The following is a 16,359-nucleotide window of genomic DNA, read 5'->3' on the forward strand; positions in this document are numbered from 1 at the left end:
TTTTTAAAAAGTAAAACTTAATATAAGAGTTTAGAGGAAGAAGCATGGACTGTAAAACAAATGCACTAAGATTAGCAGTAGGTAAAAGAGAGGCAAACTAGTGCATACAGTGTTTTATAGCAAGGTGGTAAACCTGTGGCTCTCCAGATATTAGACTTCAACTCCCACCAGCCCGGTCAGTATGTCCAATGATCAGGGATGGTGGGAATTGTGGTCCAGCAATATCTGGAGGGTGACAGGTTCCCCATCCATTTTACAGCATTGCCTTCAATGATACATGATCATTTCCTGATGCATTTGTGCTGTGGCTTATGCAAATTTAAAGTGCAATTCTATTCACACAAACCAGAGTAAGTCCCATTGAAGTCAATGGGGCTTACGTTGAAGTAGATATTATAAACTGTAATCCTACATGAGCCTACTTAATGCTCAAAGGAAACAGCCTGGAGCACAGGGTGACTAGCAGCAGGTAGCTGGATGCATGAAACAAGGAGCAGGAATCCAATACAGAAGCTTTCTGAATTAAGTAGGCTAGTGTAGAGTTCTGTAGGACTTGGGAGAACTCAGAAGGATTGCCAGCACTCCTCTGCCAAAGTGCAAAGCTCAACTAAACCCTTATATTCCCAGTCAGATTCAATAGCAGCCATTGTCTGGCCCTTAGGTGAAGTTGCAATGAGTTAAAGAAGCAGTACTGTAGTTTAAACTGAAATCACATGTACATTTTGAAGTACTTTGATGATAGTTGTAGAATCTTTCCTCACTTCAGTTCATGTGGCCTTTAAAAACTTCAGCTTTCCCCTCTTTAAAGGTCATGACACTCCTCCAGCTACTGCAGAAGCCATTGTCCTCCCCTGCCCTCATTGCCTACACTGGATGTTTGCCCATGCTGCCCTATGAGTGTACTTGGATATAGTCCCATCATGACATGGCTGGTTACCGGTACATTAATGCCTTTCTGTACTGATGGTCAGCCCCTCCCATTTCCCTTTGGGAAAATTGGGAAGCCTTGTTAATTTCACCAATTCAATTCTTCCTTCTTTTCGCTGCTTAGACTGTGGTTAAGCATCAATTTTAGCAGTGTTTCCTTTTCTTCTTTTTAACAGCTCCAGTGCAGATACAAATGCATGCCCTTTTAAAGTTAGAGGAAAACTCATACTGGTGAAATCGATAAGAATGATTTTGTGAAAGTACAACAACACATTCAGATTTTTTGAAAAAGAAAACTGCTAATAAGACCCCAAGATTTCTACATTCTGAGTGATTGCAGTTTGGTTTCGGCCACTGTTGCACTGTCCTTCACCTTCTGTCACGTGAATAGCTACTGGAATAAAAACATTCTCAGTAGATTTCAGTAGACTCACATTTTGTCTGGAGTGGAAAAGAGCTGGCCTGCAAGATTCAAGTTAATGTTCCACTTCAGCTCCTGATATGAGCATGTGGATCTCCAGTTTTCTGCTTTTGGAAACTAAGAAATGAGAGACTCACGTGAAAACTCTCAGAGATCTTATCAGCACTGTCTTTTGTCACAAAATTGAGAAATAAGGACTAAAATTAGAAGAATCACGGGTAATCCAATGTCCATTCTATTTATGTAGCCAGGAACAGGAAGGAGGCAATTACATCAACATAATAGCTCCTAGGCCTTGGCAATCCCAGAATATTACATGTGGAAAAATGAAGCTTTCCTTCTCCTCTTCCAAGCCCCTGCCCACAGGCACATAAATAAAGGAACCAAAAGAAAATGTACCCAAAACATTATTTCTTCATGGATGACCAAACCCTACTGCAGCTCTTGACAACAGAAAAGAATGAAGGTTGAACAGGTGTCTTAAGAGGGATTTGCTACACAGTATCATAGGGGCTGAATAGTGTCACACACTTTGTAGGGGCCTCATCACTAATTTGGTAACACTGGCAGTGCAATTCTATGCATTTCTTACTTAGTATTAAGTCCAATGGTACTCACGCCCTAGGACATACGTTAAGGAGTGAAGCCTTAATTCTTTGCCTACATGAATCAACAGTCTGTCTGGGTATAAAGCAGCCTCTGTTGGATGAAATTCAAGGCTGCTGTCCCACTCACAGAACAACTTTTGATCTAACTGAGACATTCACTAATGTTAAGCGGGAAGGCAATTTTCTCCATTTCCCCCTTCCCACTGCAGACCCTTTACAAAACCTGTTCCAGACAGTTGGGGGATCCTCCAAATGATGTAGATAGCTGAAATCCATGAGAATCACCTCCTCTCCTTTTCTGTTACCAGACACTTCTATTGGATCAAAAGCCATTCCATTAGTGGAACTACCACACTGGATTTCATCCTATGTCCTTAATATGGGGCACTTCTCTTTTATTATTACTGAAATACAAATCTCTTATATACCTATTTTACATGTTATTACAAAGCATTAGCGGTTTTTATTGACAAATAAAGGCCCCCACAAAATGTCAGAAGCAAAATGAACAGCCCTTGACCAAGAAGCCTTGCTGTTCTGATGCAGTTTTCAATTCATCTGTGATTAATATGTATTATTTAAAGACATGGCGACAAACATAGATTTATAGAGCTCAATATATCAAGCAAAATTAACAATCACATCCAAAGAAAGCAATTGGAAAAACTGACAGCACTATTTCCCCCCCCCCCCTACTTCTAATTCTTAAAAAAATCAATCTTTACAATCTGGTTAGAAATAATTTGTTAACTTTTATAGTCTATCCTGGGAATAAAAGTAAGACATCGGAGCTCTATGTTTTGCACAATTGATTAACCAACCCCATACTGAAGGATCTAACTGGCTCTAAGACATCAACAGAGCAGGACACAGCCATAAAAAATGTAAATCTAGGAACTTTTATTATTACTTCTTTCTTGTCTTTTACACAAACGGACCTGCACTATCCCAAACACTTACATACAAATCCCATGTCCTACCCATTCCTTGAGGGCGTGGCGAGGCTGCCCAGATTCAATTGTCTCAAGTCACTATAGGTGGCACATCAAATACACACAAAAATGCTCCTTGTGAAATCATCAGCAAGGCTCACCACCAAGACACCAAGCCATTCTGTTGGCTCCAAACAATGATGAAAATGCTTGAGGGCTGAGCATGAACAGAACACTGGGGAAGCTGACAGTGAAAAATAACAGACAAATTGAATTTGTTTATTTATATAGTCCATGCCTTCAGTATCTATGAATAGCTCCATTTCTCTCTTGAATTTCACACATCTGTGTGAGCCACAGGCCACTTATATTTTACAGCTGCTTTTCTGAATGACAGAGATAGTAACAGAACTAAGATTCACTCTCATAAGATTCATCCTAGCTCTTTCCTCTATCAACTTTTCTTCCACTCTTCCTTTCCTAGAACCACTGCTCTTTCCCTTTTCCTGCAGTTTCATCATCCCTCTTTCCTAATCTTGCTTCATCTAACCCCAGGTCCCATGTTCCTCAGCTTTCATTTCATTTCCTGCCTTCCTAAAGGTCCATTTCTCATGTCTTTTTACAGATGTATAGTGATTTAAAATGTTGTAATAAATAATAAATTTTAATATTCTACTGGGATTCCATCTTAAACATTCATCACGTGGTACAACCAAACCTATTATAATTTTTGAGTGTGTGCCGCAATGACCATGTTTTTCCACCCATAGAGAATGCTGCCAGGGCTTAAAAAGGTAAAGGTAAAGGTACCCCTGCCCGTACGGGCCAGTCTTGCCAGACTCTGGGGTTGTGCGCCCATCTCACTTAAGAGGCCAGGGGCCAGCGCTGTCCGGAGACACTTCCGGGTCACCTGGCCAGCGTGACATCGCTGCTCTGGCCAGAGCCAGAGCCGCACACGGAAACGCCGTTTACCTTCCCGCTGGTAAGCGGTCCCTATTTATCTACTTGCACCCAGGGGTGCTTTCGAACTGCTAGGTTGGCAGGCGCTGGGACCGAACGACGGGAGCGCACCCCGCCGCAGGGCTTAATTCAAGGCAAATCAGTCATAAGAACATAAGAGGAACCTGCTTGATCAGGCCAAAGTCCAGCATCCTGCTCTCTCAGTGGCCATCCAACTGCCTGTAAAAAAACCCAAAAGCAGCATCCGAACATGTGGTTTCCAGCAATATTCAGTAGCGTTGCTGTCTCTAACCATGGAGGCTGATCATAGCCACCATGATGGCTAAGAGAGTCACTCCATTCCCTTGATTATTTTGATTAACCTTCTCTGAACCCTTTCCAATTCTACCTTATCCTTTGGAAGGTGAGGCAACCAGAATTATACAGTGTCTTCCAAATGCGGTCACAGCACATATATGTTTAAAGGCATGATATCGGCCCAGAACTTTTTGATTTTTGTATTGGTTTTTAATCACACATAATCATCCATTACAAATAAACCTAACACATAATAACAAAACTCATTCATATTAACATTTTTTTAGAAACATAGTATACTAAAATATACTAAAAACACGTTAATCCAACATTCCACTGTATTTTAGGCAAAAAGAAGTGAAACTCTTTGACCCAGCATAAATAACTTTGCTTCATACCTTTCAATAAATTAGAAGGCAGTGCCCCATCCCAACCCAACTATATGAACCTGCTTTACTATTCCTCCCTGGGACTATTTAAAAAGAAACTTTAAAGTTGTCATAGCTATATATGTGTTATATAATACGCATGACGATGCCTTATTATTGACATATGTAAGCCACCCTGGACTTTTTATGGGCTGAAAAGCAGGACAAAAAACCCCTCTAAATAAAACCAACAATATGAGGGACGTGTTCCTGGGCATGAGCAGAAACCCTAAAGGGTTTTAAGGGCCTATTTCTTTTCGTCCCCCTCTTGAGCGGCCTTTGCTTAAGGGGTGCCCCCCCCCCTCCACAGCCCTCCCGCTCTCACGCGGCCTGGCGCGGTTGCCAGGCAACCTGCGGCCCCCAGCAGAGTAAACACCGCTAGGGCGCTAGGCAACAGGCGGGGCGAGACCGAATCTCGGTCGCTGCCCAACTGCCGCCTGCATGACATCACTCACCCTCCTTGGGCCGGTTTATAAATAGACGGCACTGCTGCGCGTGCGCAGAGGGCTTCCGCGGTCAACGATGAGTCATAGCGCGAGAGAAGGAAACAGGGCTTTGCAGCCACGCCCCCTCGTGAGTCATCACCCGGCGGCGGGCCTGCCAGTTCTGAGGAGTGCGGATGGGCAAGGGGGCTCGTCGCTTGCCGTAGCGCTCAGAAAGCACTCGGGCGCAAGCGACGGCGCTCTGAATCCTCTTTCCTCTTGTTCCGCGACGCGAATGTTTCTTTGTTTCGAGTCGCCGCCCGCCCCTCTTGTCAAGGACGGAGAGGGGCCGACGCCGACCTCTTCCCGGAATGCCGGTGACGCGCTAAAGAGGGACGGGGAAAGCTTGGAATGTTCGCTGGCGTGCGGCGGCCTTAAAGGGACAGTGACCTTTTCCCTTCCGCTCTGGGTTCCGAATGCAGAAGGAAGCGGCAGTCAGGAGCCTTTAAAGGAGACGACGTCCCCAATGAAGAGTTTCTTTTTTAAAGCGAAAAACGACAGCAGCCTTGTTATAATTTGTTAAAAAACAGCCACAGGATATGACTACAGGTCTTGGGTCTGTTCAGTCCCAGGATGAGAGACCTCCTGGGAGACAGTGTGGTGTAGTGGTTAGAGTGGTGGCCTAGGAGCTGAGAGAGAGCAGAGTTCAAATTCTTACTAAGCCATGAAACCCGGCGGTTGACCTTGGGTCGGCCACTGCCCCTCATTTCTAACCCACATCACAGGGGTGTTATGAGGATGAAAAGGGGAGTGGGGATAATACTGGGCACCACTTTGAGTTCCTTGGGGAAACGGTGGGATAGAAATGTAATCATACAATAAAGCCTTAATCTACAGCAGATTATTGGCCTAATCTGAGCCTGGTTAAAATGGACACAAGTGGCTTGTGCATCTGACCAAAGGCCCCAGTTTAAGTGCACATTCTCTTTCCAATGGTTGCAGCCATATGCTTCTAGGAAACATACAAGCCTGAGGTGAACAGCCTTCCTCTTTTATCTGCCCCCTTTGTTTGGTAGTTGGATAAAAAGTACAGGGATACGCTGTCCTTGTGTGCCTGGTGTGGGAACCTGTGGCCCTCCAGATGTTCCTAGGCTACAGTTCCCTGACCATTGGGCATGCGGAGAGAGTTGTGGAGTCCAAAAACTTCTGGAAGTCCACAGATCCCCACCCTCCCAGGCCTTAAGCACCTTCCACCATAAGGTTGCAAATGCAGCAGTCAAACTAGGATCTGAAACCATGGTTTGAAACTGTTTTGTACTCCCACTCTACCCTTTGGGCATACTATGGTTTGATGTGAAACCCAAACCAACAAACCAGGGCTTGGGGTGTTGCCTTGCCACCCTCAGAGGGGAAGGACTGTAGCTCAGTGGCCCAACATCTGTCTAGCATACAGAAGGTCTCAGATTCAGTCCTTGGTGTCTTCAGGTAGGACTCGGAAAAGCTTGTACCTGAAACCTTGCCAATCAAAGTAGTTCGTACTGAACCACATTCACCAATAGTCTGACAGCATATAAGTAATTGTTAATGTGATAGTATATGGGAGTTCTCAGGGAAGGCAGAAGAAAGGGGAAATGATAGGAACCATAGTTTGTCTGGAACACAAATTGTTGTTTGTAGTCTAAGGCTAGAATCCTATATCCTCTTACTTGGGAGTAAGGTCCATTGAATTCCTTGGGACTTACTTCTGAGTAGATTTGTATAGGATTGTGCTGTAAACTACATTGGCTAGTGTTAACTTCTAAAAAGCCCGTTACATTTTCTGATAACAGTGTTCTTCATACCAGTTGGAGGTAGCTGAACAGCCAGCCTAAGACCCATATTATGTGAAATAAACATCCCTTGCATTCTCATCTTATGAGGGCCATTTGAATTAAGGAATTTGTGTACCTATCCCACACTGTAATACTGTGGTGTGTGAGAGGAAAGCAATATTGTCCAACGTAGATGAAATTGTAACCGTCATTCCGTAATAACTCAAAAACTCCACTGACATTGGGAATGATGCCAAGAATACATTGGTCATGCTGGATTGTGTGTGTAACCACTCAAGGGCTTGCTTATATAATATGGTTGAAATCAAATGTGTCACAGACGTTTGCAGTAGAGAATCCCATGGGGCACCTAAGTCCATTGTTATTCTTGTGCAGCGGTTAGTGTGGTGGACATGGACCAGGAAGACATGGGATCAACTCCCTATTCAGCCATGAAGCTTACTGGTCAGCCTTGGGCCAGCCGCTCCATATTGCTCAGCCTAATCTACCTCATAGGGTGGTTGTTATGAGGACTGAGCAAAAGGTAGGATATAACCATAATAAATAAGCATGCCATGGCTTTGCCGCATATGAGTAGAAAACCCAAAGGCCTCTTGACTAGCCCAAACTGATGCTTTTCTGTTTATATGCTGCTGTTAAAAAAGGAGAAAACTTTGTTTCACACAGCATATAATTAATTAACTGTGACCTTCCAGATGTTTTTGAGCTAGAGCTCCCATAATCCCTGACCATTGGTCATGCTGGCTGGGGATGATGGGAATTGGAATCCGACATCTCAAGAGCCACAGGTTTCCCATCCCTGTTTTATGGGATTGGCTGCCACATTAAGAATAAGAATAATAAGTCACTGTTTTGCCATGACAACTCAAAGTGACTTACAATATTTTAAGCAAAAAAACAAACACATTCATTAAAACCAGGCACACACATACACACAAAATAGGTTGAAATATCCCACTGGGGCAAAAAAGGTCATAGGTAGTTAAAAGCCAAAGGCCTGATTAACAAAGAATGCTTTTGCCTGGTGCCTGAAGGTGTGCAATGACCGTTCCACTGCCAGGTGAGCCCTGTTGTACTGGTCATAAGCTTAGAGGACTTTTCAAACTGGCTAGACAAATTCAGGGGCAATTCTAGTTGTGATGACTCTGTGCAACATGTTCAGACAGTAGGTCACTGAATACCAGATGCTGATGAGCAACAGAAGAAGAAGACACCACAACAACCACATGTAATATTGACATTCCCGATTCTGGAAACTTAAGTTAAAAATACAATCAAAATTGTTTGTATTGCATCCATCTGTCAGAGATTCTTTAGCTGAGATTGCTGCATTGCAGGGGGGTTGGACTAGATAACCCTCAGAGGCCCCTTCCAACTCTACGATTCCATGATTCTATGATTTATTACTGTTTCTATCCCATCCTTCCTTCAGGGAGTTCAGAGAGGCATATATGGTTCTCCCTCCCCACCCACCCTTCCATCATCACAACAACAACAACAACAACCCTGAGAGGTAGGTTAGGCAGAGTAAGTTTGGCTTGTCCAAAATCACATAGAGAACCTCATGATTGTGGGGCTTTGAACTCTTGCCTTTCTTTTTCCTACGGATTCAACATTCTAACCACTACACCACACTGCCTCTTTCATAACTAACTTAATTAAGAATAACTTCCTTATCACTATTTTTGTAATTGAACATGACTTTTTCTTTTCTAAACATTGTGATTCTTTTTTCCCCTTTTTTAAAAAATGCTGTTTTTGACATGTCTTTGTATTGTAAAGGAAGAGCCACTGGCTGTAAATTTCCACACACTAAAAATCAGAAAATGACTTAAGTAGTTAGAGGAGCAGGGGATCACACAAAAATATTTAGAACTCATGTCAGTCTCACCGGTTTCGAACGACAGATGCTGTCCCTAGTAGGTTATCTTTTGAGCAAAGGGCATTGCTGTGAAATACAGCCCCTCACGCACTCTAAGGTCGAGATGATGCGGTTGCTTCATATTTAGATCATGGGTAGTGGAGAATTATAGGGCGCATATTAGTCACCTATGCTATGATTTCATATTCCCACCTAATTTAGTAACAACAGTTGGTTACTTGGGGGGTGCCTGGGGGGCAAAGGAGATTTAGGTCATTAACTGAGATTCTGGCTAAGGGAGCAGATGGAGAGGTTTGAAAGAGAGATGAGGAGTCAGGCTAAAAGAGAGAAGCTCAGCTTTCCCAGAGACCGAGGGCTGTTTCAGGTCTGGAACTGGCTCATCTCTCAACTTTCCCAGGTAATACTATATACATCCATGTAAACATGTATGTGTGTGTGAATAGTGCTTGGGACCGTTAACAGTGAACGCTGAATGTTGACCATCACAGATTAGTTTTGCAAATGCCTGAAAATAGACATTTCCCCCCTGCCCCCCCCTTTCCTGAAATTAGCAAATGAACACTGATGGTCAGATTGTAAAGCTATATTCACGAGGGTATCTCTCGTGAGTTTTGGAGGGGCATTCACGAGATTCAGCTGGAGGTGTCACCCGGTACCTGTGAAGGTCAACAGTTTCCACATATCTGTTTGAAGTGGCTTAATTTGCTTTTGTTCAATGTTTCTTTGTGTCAGGGCATCAATCATTTTGCTGTGGGTGGGAGGGAATTTATGCTCTGGAGGGAGTTTCCAAATCAATGAGCTTTTTTGGGGTAACTAAATATCACTGAACATATGCATGCCGCTATTTCACCAATACCAAATAGACATATTCTGTATTTGAGCTGTGTCACAGCTGAGAAATGAGATTTCTAGTTTGCAGTCTTCTGCCTAATGGAACTTAGACTGTGTACACACCATTCATTTGATGCACATGGCTTCCCCAGAGAAACCTGGAAACTGTAGCGTACACTTCACAGAGCTACAATTCCAAGCACCCTTGGCAAACTACAGTTCCCTGGATTCTTTGGAGCTAGTCCTGTGCTTCAAATGTATGGTGTGTACCCTCCAATAAGTGTGTATAGGATTGCAGCCTAAGGAAAATTGTGAAAAGGACCACTGACTTTGGTGGCAGCGAGTGAAGCACATTCTTAAATCTCTGTATGGGTATGCTCACCTTTCCAATTACTGCACATCCAGTGTGCTCCCACTGCTAATTTTCAACGCGGCCGCTGCACAAGAGCTACAATCCATATCAATCCTATGGTTCCGTGACAAATACTGCTGCTGGACATGTTCCTTCCTCAAACCAGCTTCAATCTGATTAGAAAACAGTGTGGAGGAATCTGCAGGACTCTGAACAGAGGCAGTGTGGTACAGTGGTTAAAGTGCCAGGCAAGGACGTAAAAGACCAGGGTTCAAATCCCCACTTGGCCAAGAAGCTCACCGGGTGATCTTGGACCAATCACTGCCTCTCAGCCTAACCTTCTTCGCAGGGTTGTTGTGGGGATTAAACAAGGAGGGAGAGAGCCATATACAACATGTTGCGCTCCTTGGAGAAAGGTGGGATAAAAATAAATGAGAAAACTGTAATGGCCATCACATAGGTACAGATGAGCATGCAAGTCAGGTGGCAGCTTAACGAATAAGTGTTTGGGGTTTGCGTGTTGCAGGGGCAAGGAAACCCAAAATGTCCCTAGCTTTCAGTGAAAGCATCCTCGCCCTCTCTGCAGTGTTGAAAATTCCCGGGGCTCCAGGTGCGTTTTGTGACTTGGCATGGTCTAATTGTGACCAGTTTGAGATGTGTGGCCATGATCCATGGCAAGGGTCAGCAAACTTTTACAGCAGGGGGCTGGTCCACTGTCCCTCAGACCTTGTAGGGGGCCGGACTATATTTTGAAGGGGGGGAAATGAATGAGTTCCTATGCCCCACAAATAACCCAGAGATGCATTTTAAATAAAAGGGCACATTCTACTCATGTAAAAACATGCTGATTCCAGGAATATCCGTGGGCCAGATTTAGAAGGCGATTGGGCCGGATCTGGCCCCCGGGCCACTAATAATAAACATACCTTAAGTCTTTTACGTTTGGCAGACATGAGTATTCTTCTGAATTTGTCAATAAGGGAGAATGCTACTCATTCAACATGTTACAGTCTGTTGTTTTAGATCTGACGTATATGGACAAGTGAAACTGAAGCACAGCTGGGTGTGTGCAGAGGGGGAGCTTAGCTCTTTCCTTCCCAATGCCCTATTTAAAATCCCTCCCCCCCAACTGCTGTTTGCATAGGGAAGGACACACCCCTTGGTGCCAATGGAGGACACCTTCCTGATGTGCAAACAGTAGATTGGGAGGGGAAGAGATTTTTAGTTGGGATCAGAGTGGTAGGGGCAGGTAGAAATCTGATTCTGCTGCTTTGATCCTGCCTGGCAACCCTCATGGCTATTACATTTAGAGAGGAACTCTTTTTTTTCAGCTGAAGGGCCGCATTCCTTTCTTGTCAGCCTTCTGGGGGCCACATGCCAGTAGTGATTAGGGCTGGAAACAAAAGTAAGCGGAGCAGTGAATGTAAATCCTACTTTTGTGCAGGAGGCTAGTTCCTACATGTACAGTGGTACCTCGGGTTAAGAACTTAATTTTTTTCCAGAGGTCTGTTCTTAACCTAAAACTGTTCTTAACCTGAGGTACCACTTTAGCTAATGGGGCCTCCCGCTACCGCCACGTAATTTCTGTTCTCATCCTGAAGCAAAGTTCTTAACCTGAGGTACTATTTCTGGGTTATTTCTGTAACCTGAAGCGTCTGTAACCCGAGGTACCACTGTACTCACACACCCATCTCTGTATGTAGAAAATATGTACTTGCTTACCACCGCCAACAACAACAACAACAGCATGACATGTTTATCTGTGTGTTTGTGAAGGGAACTATTGGTCTGAAAAGGTCTTTGCCTTAAAAATATGGACACTACATTTATGTTTGGTATTGCCATGGACATTGGGGGGAAAGAGGGGAGAGAGAGAGGGAGGGAAAGGGTTGCAGGAGATGGAATAATGATCTTTTCATTCTGTTGCATAGTGTCTGTGCAGGGTTTTTGTGTCAGCGTCTCATGCATAGGTCCTTCATTTATATAGTTATTTATTTTTATTGGCATTGTGAGAGGGTTGCTGTGCTTCAAAAAGTGAAAATCCAGAAACCAAAGTTGTTGAGTGTTTCCCCCAAAATCTCATAAAAGGAAATTTAAGGAAATTCACCAAAATCTACATGCCTGGATTTTCCTGGACATTTTAGCGATTTTCACTCAGACACTGTTTCTGACATATGGCAGCCCTATATTGTGAGAGATTTGAGGGTCCAGAGCTTTGTTGCAGTATGCTTTATTTGTATGACTCTAGGAATTGAAAGTGGAGACACTGTATGCAATTTTCCTTGTTTATTTGTTTTCTTTGTGTCACAGAAAATCTTTAATAAAAACCAATTTAAAAGAAAAAGCAAGTACTGACACCGTGTGACTCAGAAATAGGTCAATTTATTGAAGCAACCTATTCCACAGGATACTGTAGTTTAAATAATGGGGTTTCATACGCACCACTTCTCCAGACACACCAACCCTTACACGTTCATTTTTTTGAGGAGAATGTGCAGTAAGCCCACAACTTGTGCCCCTGTAATGGATGAATTCAGCTTTCCACACTTGCCCAAAGTAAAAAAACCAAAAATGGAAAAGGGGTTGGGTGTCCAGGAAAAAAAGAATTTGACAATTCCACCTACCACTGCACCCAATGTGTGTTTACTTTAGGCGGTTTTGCCTTCAGGCACGATCCCCAGAATGTAAACCCTGCGTAAGTTGCAGGCTTACTGTACTACAGAACCAAAAAACGTATCAGTCTAGCACATTTCAGAGATCTTCCAAAGCCAGCTACATGACATTAAACTACTACTTGACATTAATACGTTTAAATTAATACATTGCTGTGCAGTGTAATCCTACACATATCTACTCAGAAATAAGCTCCATTACTTGGGACTTCCTCCCAGGTAAGTGCGCCTAGGATTAAAATGTGTTGCTGAGCACCAATAGCTGATTATGAAGAATAGTCCTGCCTGTGTAGCCACATTGCAGTCTAGAGTTGGACAGGCTTCTGCTTGTTGAAATCCGTGGGCTTAAGCATACAGTACCTATCTTTGCCAGTTTGTGAACCCTATTCTGCTAATATCGCTTGGCAAGAAGGTGGAGGCGTCCCAACTTTCCCTGCTGTTTAATTGATCTACCTCCAGTGGGGAAAAGTTGCTTGAGCTTCCTTTCAAAATGGTAATTGCAGTGAACCTGAATTAAAATTAACCTTCCTTCTGAGCCGCGGCTTGTAATTTAGCATGACTTTCACAATCCGGCAATTTTGTCCCCTCCTCCTGTGTACAGGAGTGCACTGTATTCAGAAACCGACACCAAGTCTTGATATACAGAGCTTTCTGTTTCTGTGTGACTCAGTTGACATTAACATAATTACGTTACAGGAGTCAAAAGTGATTTTCAAACTATGAGTAATGCGCAAACTAAGAGAGAGAGTGTGTGTGTGTGTATGTATCAGAGACAAGTACGTATCAGCTGCCCGAAGTAAACACCAGCTGCTGGTTTAGCAGCTGGAGAATGGAAGCCTTGATGTACAGTAAAACTATCTGTGTTCAAAACTTATGGACAGAATTGAAATCTAGAGGGCAAGAACCAGAATCCTGGTGTAGTCATAGTAATTATAGCCTTGGGCCTCATATTTTTCTCCTCTCCTAATCCACAAGATCTTGGGGTGAGGAAGCACTTTTGTAACCCTCTCTCACACAAATGAGAACAGTTACAGGTAGGTAGCTGTGTTGGTCTGCCGTAGTCAAAACAAAATAATTTCCCCCCTTCCAGTAGCACCTTAGAGACTAACTGAGTTTGTTATTAGTATGAGCTTTCGTGTGCAATTTTTTATTTTGTTTCACATATGAGAAAAGTCACCCCTGTGAAGCAGGAAGGCTATGAGAACATGCTTACACTCTTCCTTGTGCAGCTGTTGCACAACTGGCCTGCAAAGTAGGCCAGCTGCACCCCCCTAAATTATCCACTTATTGCTGCCACCGCTGCTCTCCAGCCCTCAGATGGGAGACAATTCTGGGGCACTCGAGGAAGTACTAAAATGTGGGATCCTGAAAACAACACATCCTGCTTTGCATAGCTATGGAAAATTATAGGCTGAAGCCAGCACATATGCAGATGCATTTTAATATCCTTTACTCCAGTTTCATCTTGTGTTAATAATAGTAGTAATACAGTAATATATTATTTATACCCCACCCATCTGGCTGGGTTTCCCCAGCCACTCTGGGTGGCTTCCAACAGGATATTAAGATCAAACATTAAAAACTTCCCTAAACAGGGCTGTCTTCAGATGTCTTCTAAAAGTCAGATAGTTGTTTATTTCTTTGACAACTGGTGGGAGGGCATTCCACAGGGCGGGCGCCACTACCTAGAAGACCCTCTGCCTGGTTCCTTGGTTTAAACTAAAAGAAGCAAGACTGGGTATCATCTTTCAAATACGTACCAGTGCTTGGTGACCATTCTGCTTATTATGCTATCATAAACTGGAAAACATTTGTCATGCTTTTAGTTTGCAAATAATTTTATGGCATTTCTTTACCTTGTTCATTTTGGTTTAATTGCTCCCACACGAAGCAAAAACACCACATACAATAATGTGCAGCTACAATTAAACCAAGCCGAAGATAAGAAAGGTCGAAAGGCTCCCTGCAAATTACAGATGCTAGAAAAATCACTATTATTCATAATGAATAATGATGATGATGACAGCAGCAGCTGAGAAATACATAAAAGACGGCAGTAAGCAGGAGGGCAACCAAGCTGCCTTTTAAAATATATGGGTCAAAGTGATGGGGATTAATACTGCAACCCTAAATGCACGCCCAGGAGGGAGCAAGCCCTATTGTACATAGTGGAGCTGACTTTGTAGTAAAACATGCGTAGGATTGCGCTGCTAGTAGAGTCAAAAGGAGAATTCGTTTGTGCCAAGTGGGGTTTTAATACTATTTTCTCTTAAACAAAGGATGCTCCCCCTCAATGCCATGATCACAACACAAACTGCTTTCAAAATTCCTTTCAATTTCAAAGCCCGTTTTCGAAGCAAGGGGGGAGACAACTGTCTGAGTAACAGGAGCCTTAAACGCCCTTGAAAACAAAGCACCAGCTTCTTTAGACCCTGACAGAGAACTTTTAAAAGAAACAAGAGCGCAGCTTCTGTCATTCAGACATTTGCTTGAGACAAGGAAAACATGTCACAAAATTTGGGGAAGTGCAAGCTTCGAAGGATGGCAGGTTTTGGTTTGGTTCTCAGGTTGATTCGGAAAGTTTAGATTTAATATTTGCCTTTAAATGCAAACCAAACTGAATTTCTCCCCCCATCCCTAGTTAAGATCATGGTGCTATGAGAAGGAGGTTCAGCTTATCCCTCCCTTTTCCAACACAATTTCCCTGATTAAAATCATCCCCAGCTTTTGCTCTTTGGAGGCACCCCCATGGTTTCAAGGCTGTTAATGAAGCAAGAGATGTCTCCAGGCTGACCAGCGCAAGGCTCCTGTAGGGATGGCACAAGATGTTGCGCTTGCGGAAGGACAAAATCCCTTCCCTCACACAAAAAAATCAGCGTATTGAAGTAGACCAGGTTGCTTTAAGGTTGGTAATGGGACAATGTCCTCCCATGGGGTGCTCAGAGCAGACCACATGGCGGTCCTCTGACAGAAGGGAATGGGTGGGGTCACTTAGGAGGATGACTATCAAGTCTCCATCCCCATCCTCAACATGCTCTACCTGAGGCAGATGCCTCACTCTGCCTGATGAGAAGGCCGGCCCAACCCATGGCACAGAAGCTCTAGGGCAGTTGAGGATTTATAGATATGCACAAAAGTAGCATCCCTTGTGGTGGATGATCCCCCCCCAGTCATTAACATAATTAACTGAGAGAAGATCTTTGAAACATGACAATGAATTGCCCTTGATAAATTCTCGTGTTTGAATTTATTACATTGTGTCCGCTGTCAAATGTCTCCTACTCCCTGATTAAACTGTAGAAGCTGTGATGCCATGCAGGCCAACATGTCATGTGGCGACTGCTGACACATTCCCTTCTTTCTACCTCTCTCTATATGTGTCTCATCACAAGCAAAAGGAACTGTTTAATAATCTAATGGGGGGGGGGGATAATCTGTGTTATTACCTCATTCTTAAGCGTTTAGCTCTGTTGTATTTTTTGGATGGAAGTCACATTTAAATGAAGGAATAGCCCTACCCACGCCCCTCAAAAAAGGGCTGTGTAGAAAACACAGGGGGGGGGGAGAGGAGAAAAGAGCTTGCAATTCAATCTTTGATCTTCAGATGTAGAACCCAACTCATGTTTGCTTTATTTTCCACACACACTTCTTTCATTCCTATCTGGACATGTTCATGGCAAAGCTATAAAACACCTAGGAAACTGAAAGTTAAGGCAGTCCATTTCCCTCTCCCAGCCTTTGAAACTGGAGGAAAAGGCAAGAGTCTTGGCTAAGTGAAATTTCAGGACACTCTTG

At 43.5% G+C, this 16,359-nt stretch overlaps 1 protein-coding gene across 1 annotated transcript in view; it reads left to right on the plus strand.

Annotated features, from left to right (window-relative positions):
- Window positions 1–8,827: 8,827 nt before the first annotated feature.
- The window catches only part of ATF3 (activating transcription factor 3), a 32,452-nt gene continuing 24,920 nt past the window's right edge, over window positions 8,828–16,359 (plus strand). The window contains exon 1 of the mRNA XM_079969068.1: window positions 8,828–9,106. The gene's annotated coding sequence lies outside the window, so the exon portion shown is untranslated. The remainder of the gene's footprint in view (window positions 9,107–16,359) is intronic.

The sequence above is a fragment of the Podarcis cretensis genome (genome assembly GCF_951804945.1).
Source record: "Podarcis cretensis genome assembly, chromosome: 3".
Lineage (NCBI taxonomy): Eukaryota > Metazoa > Chordata > Lepidosauria > Squamata > Lacertidae > Podarcis > Podarcis cretensis.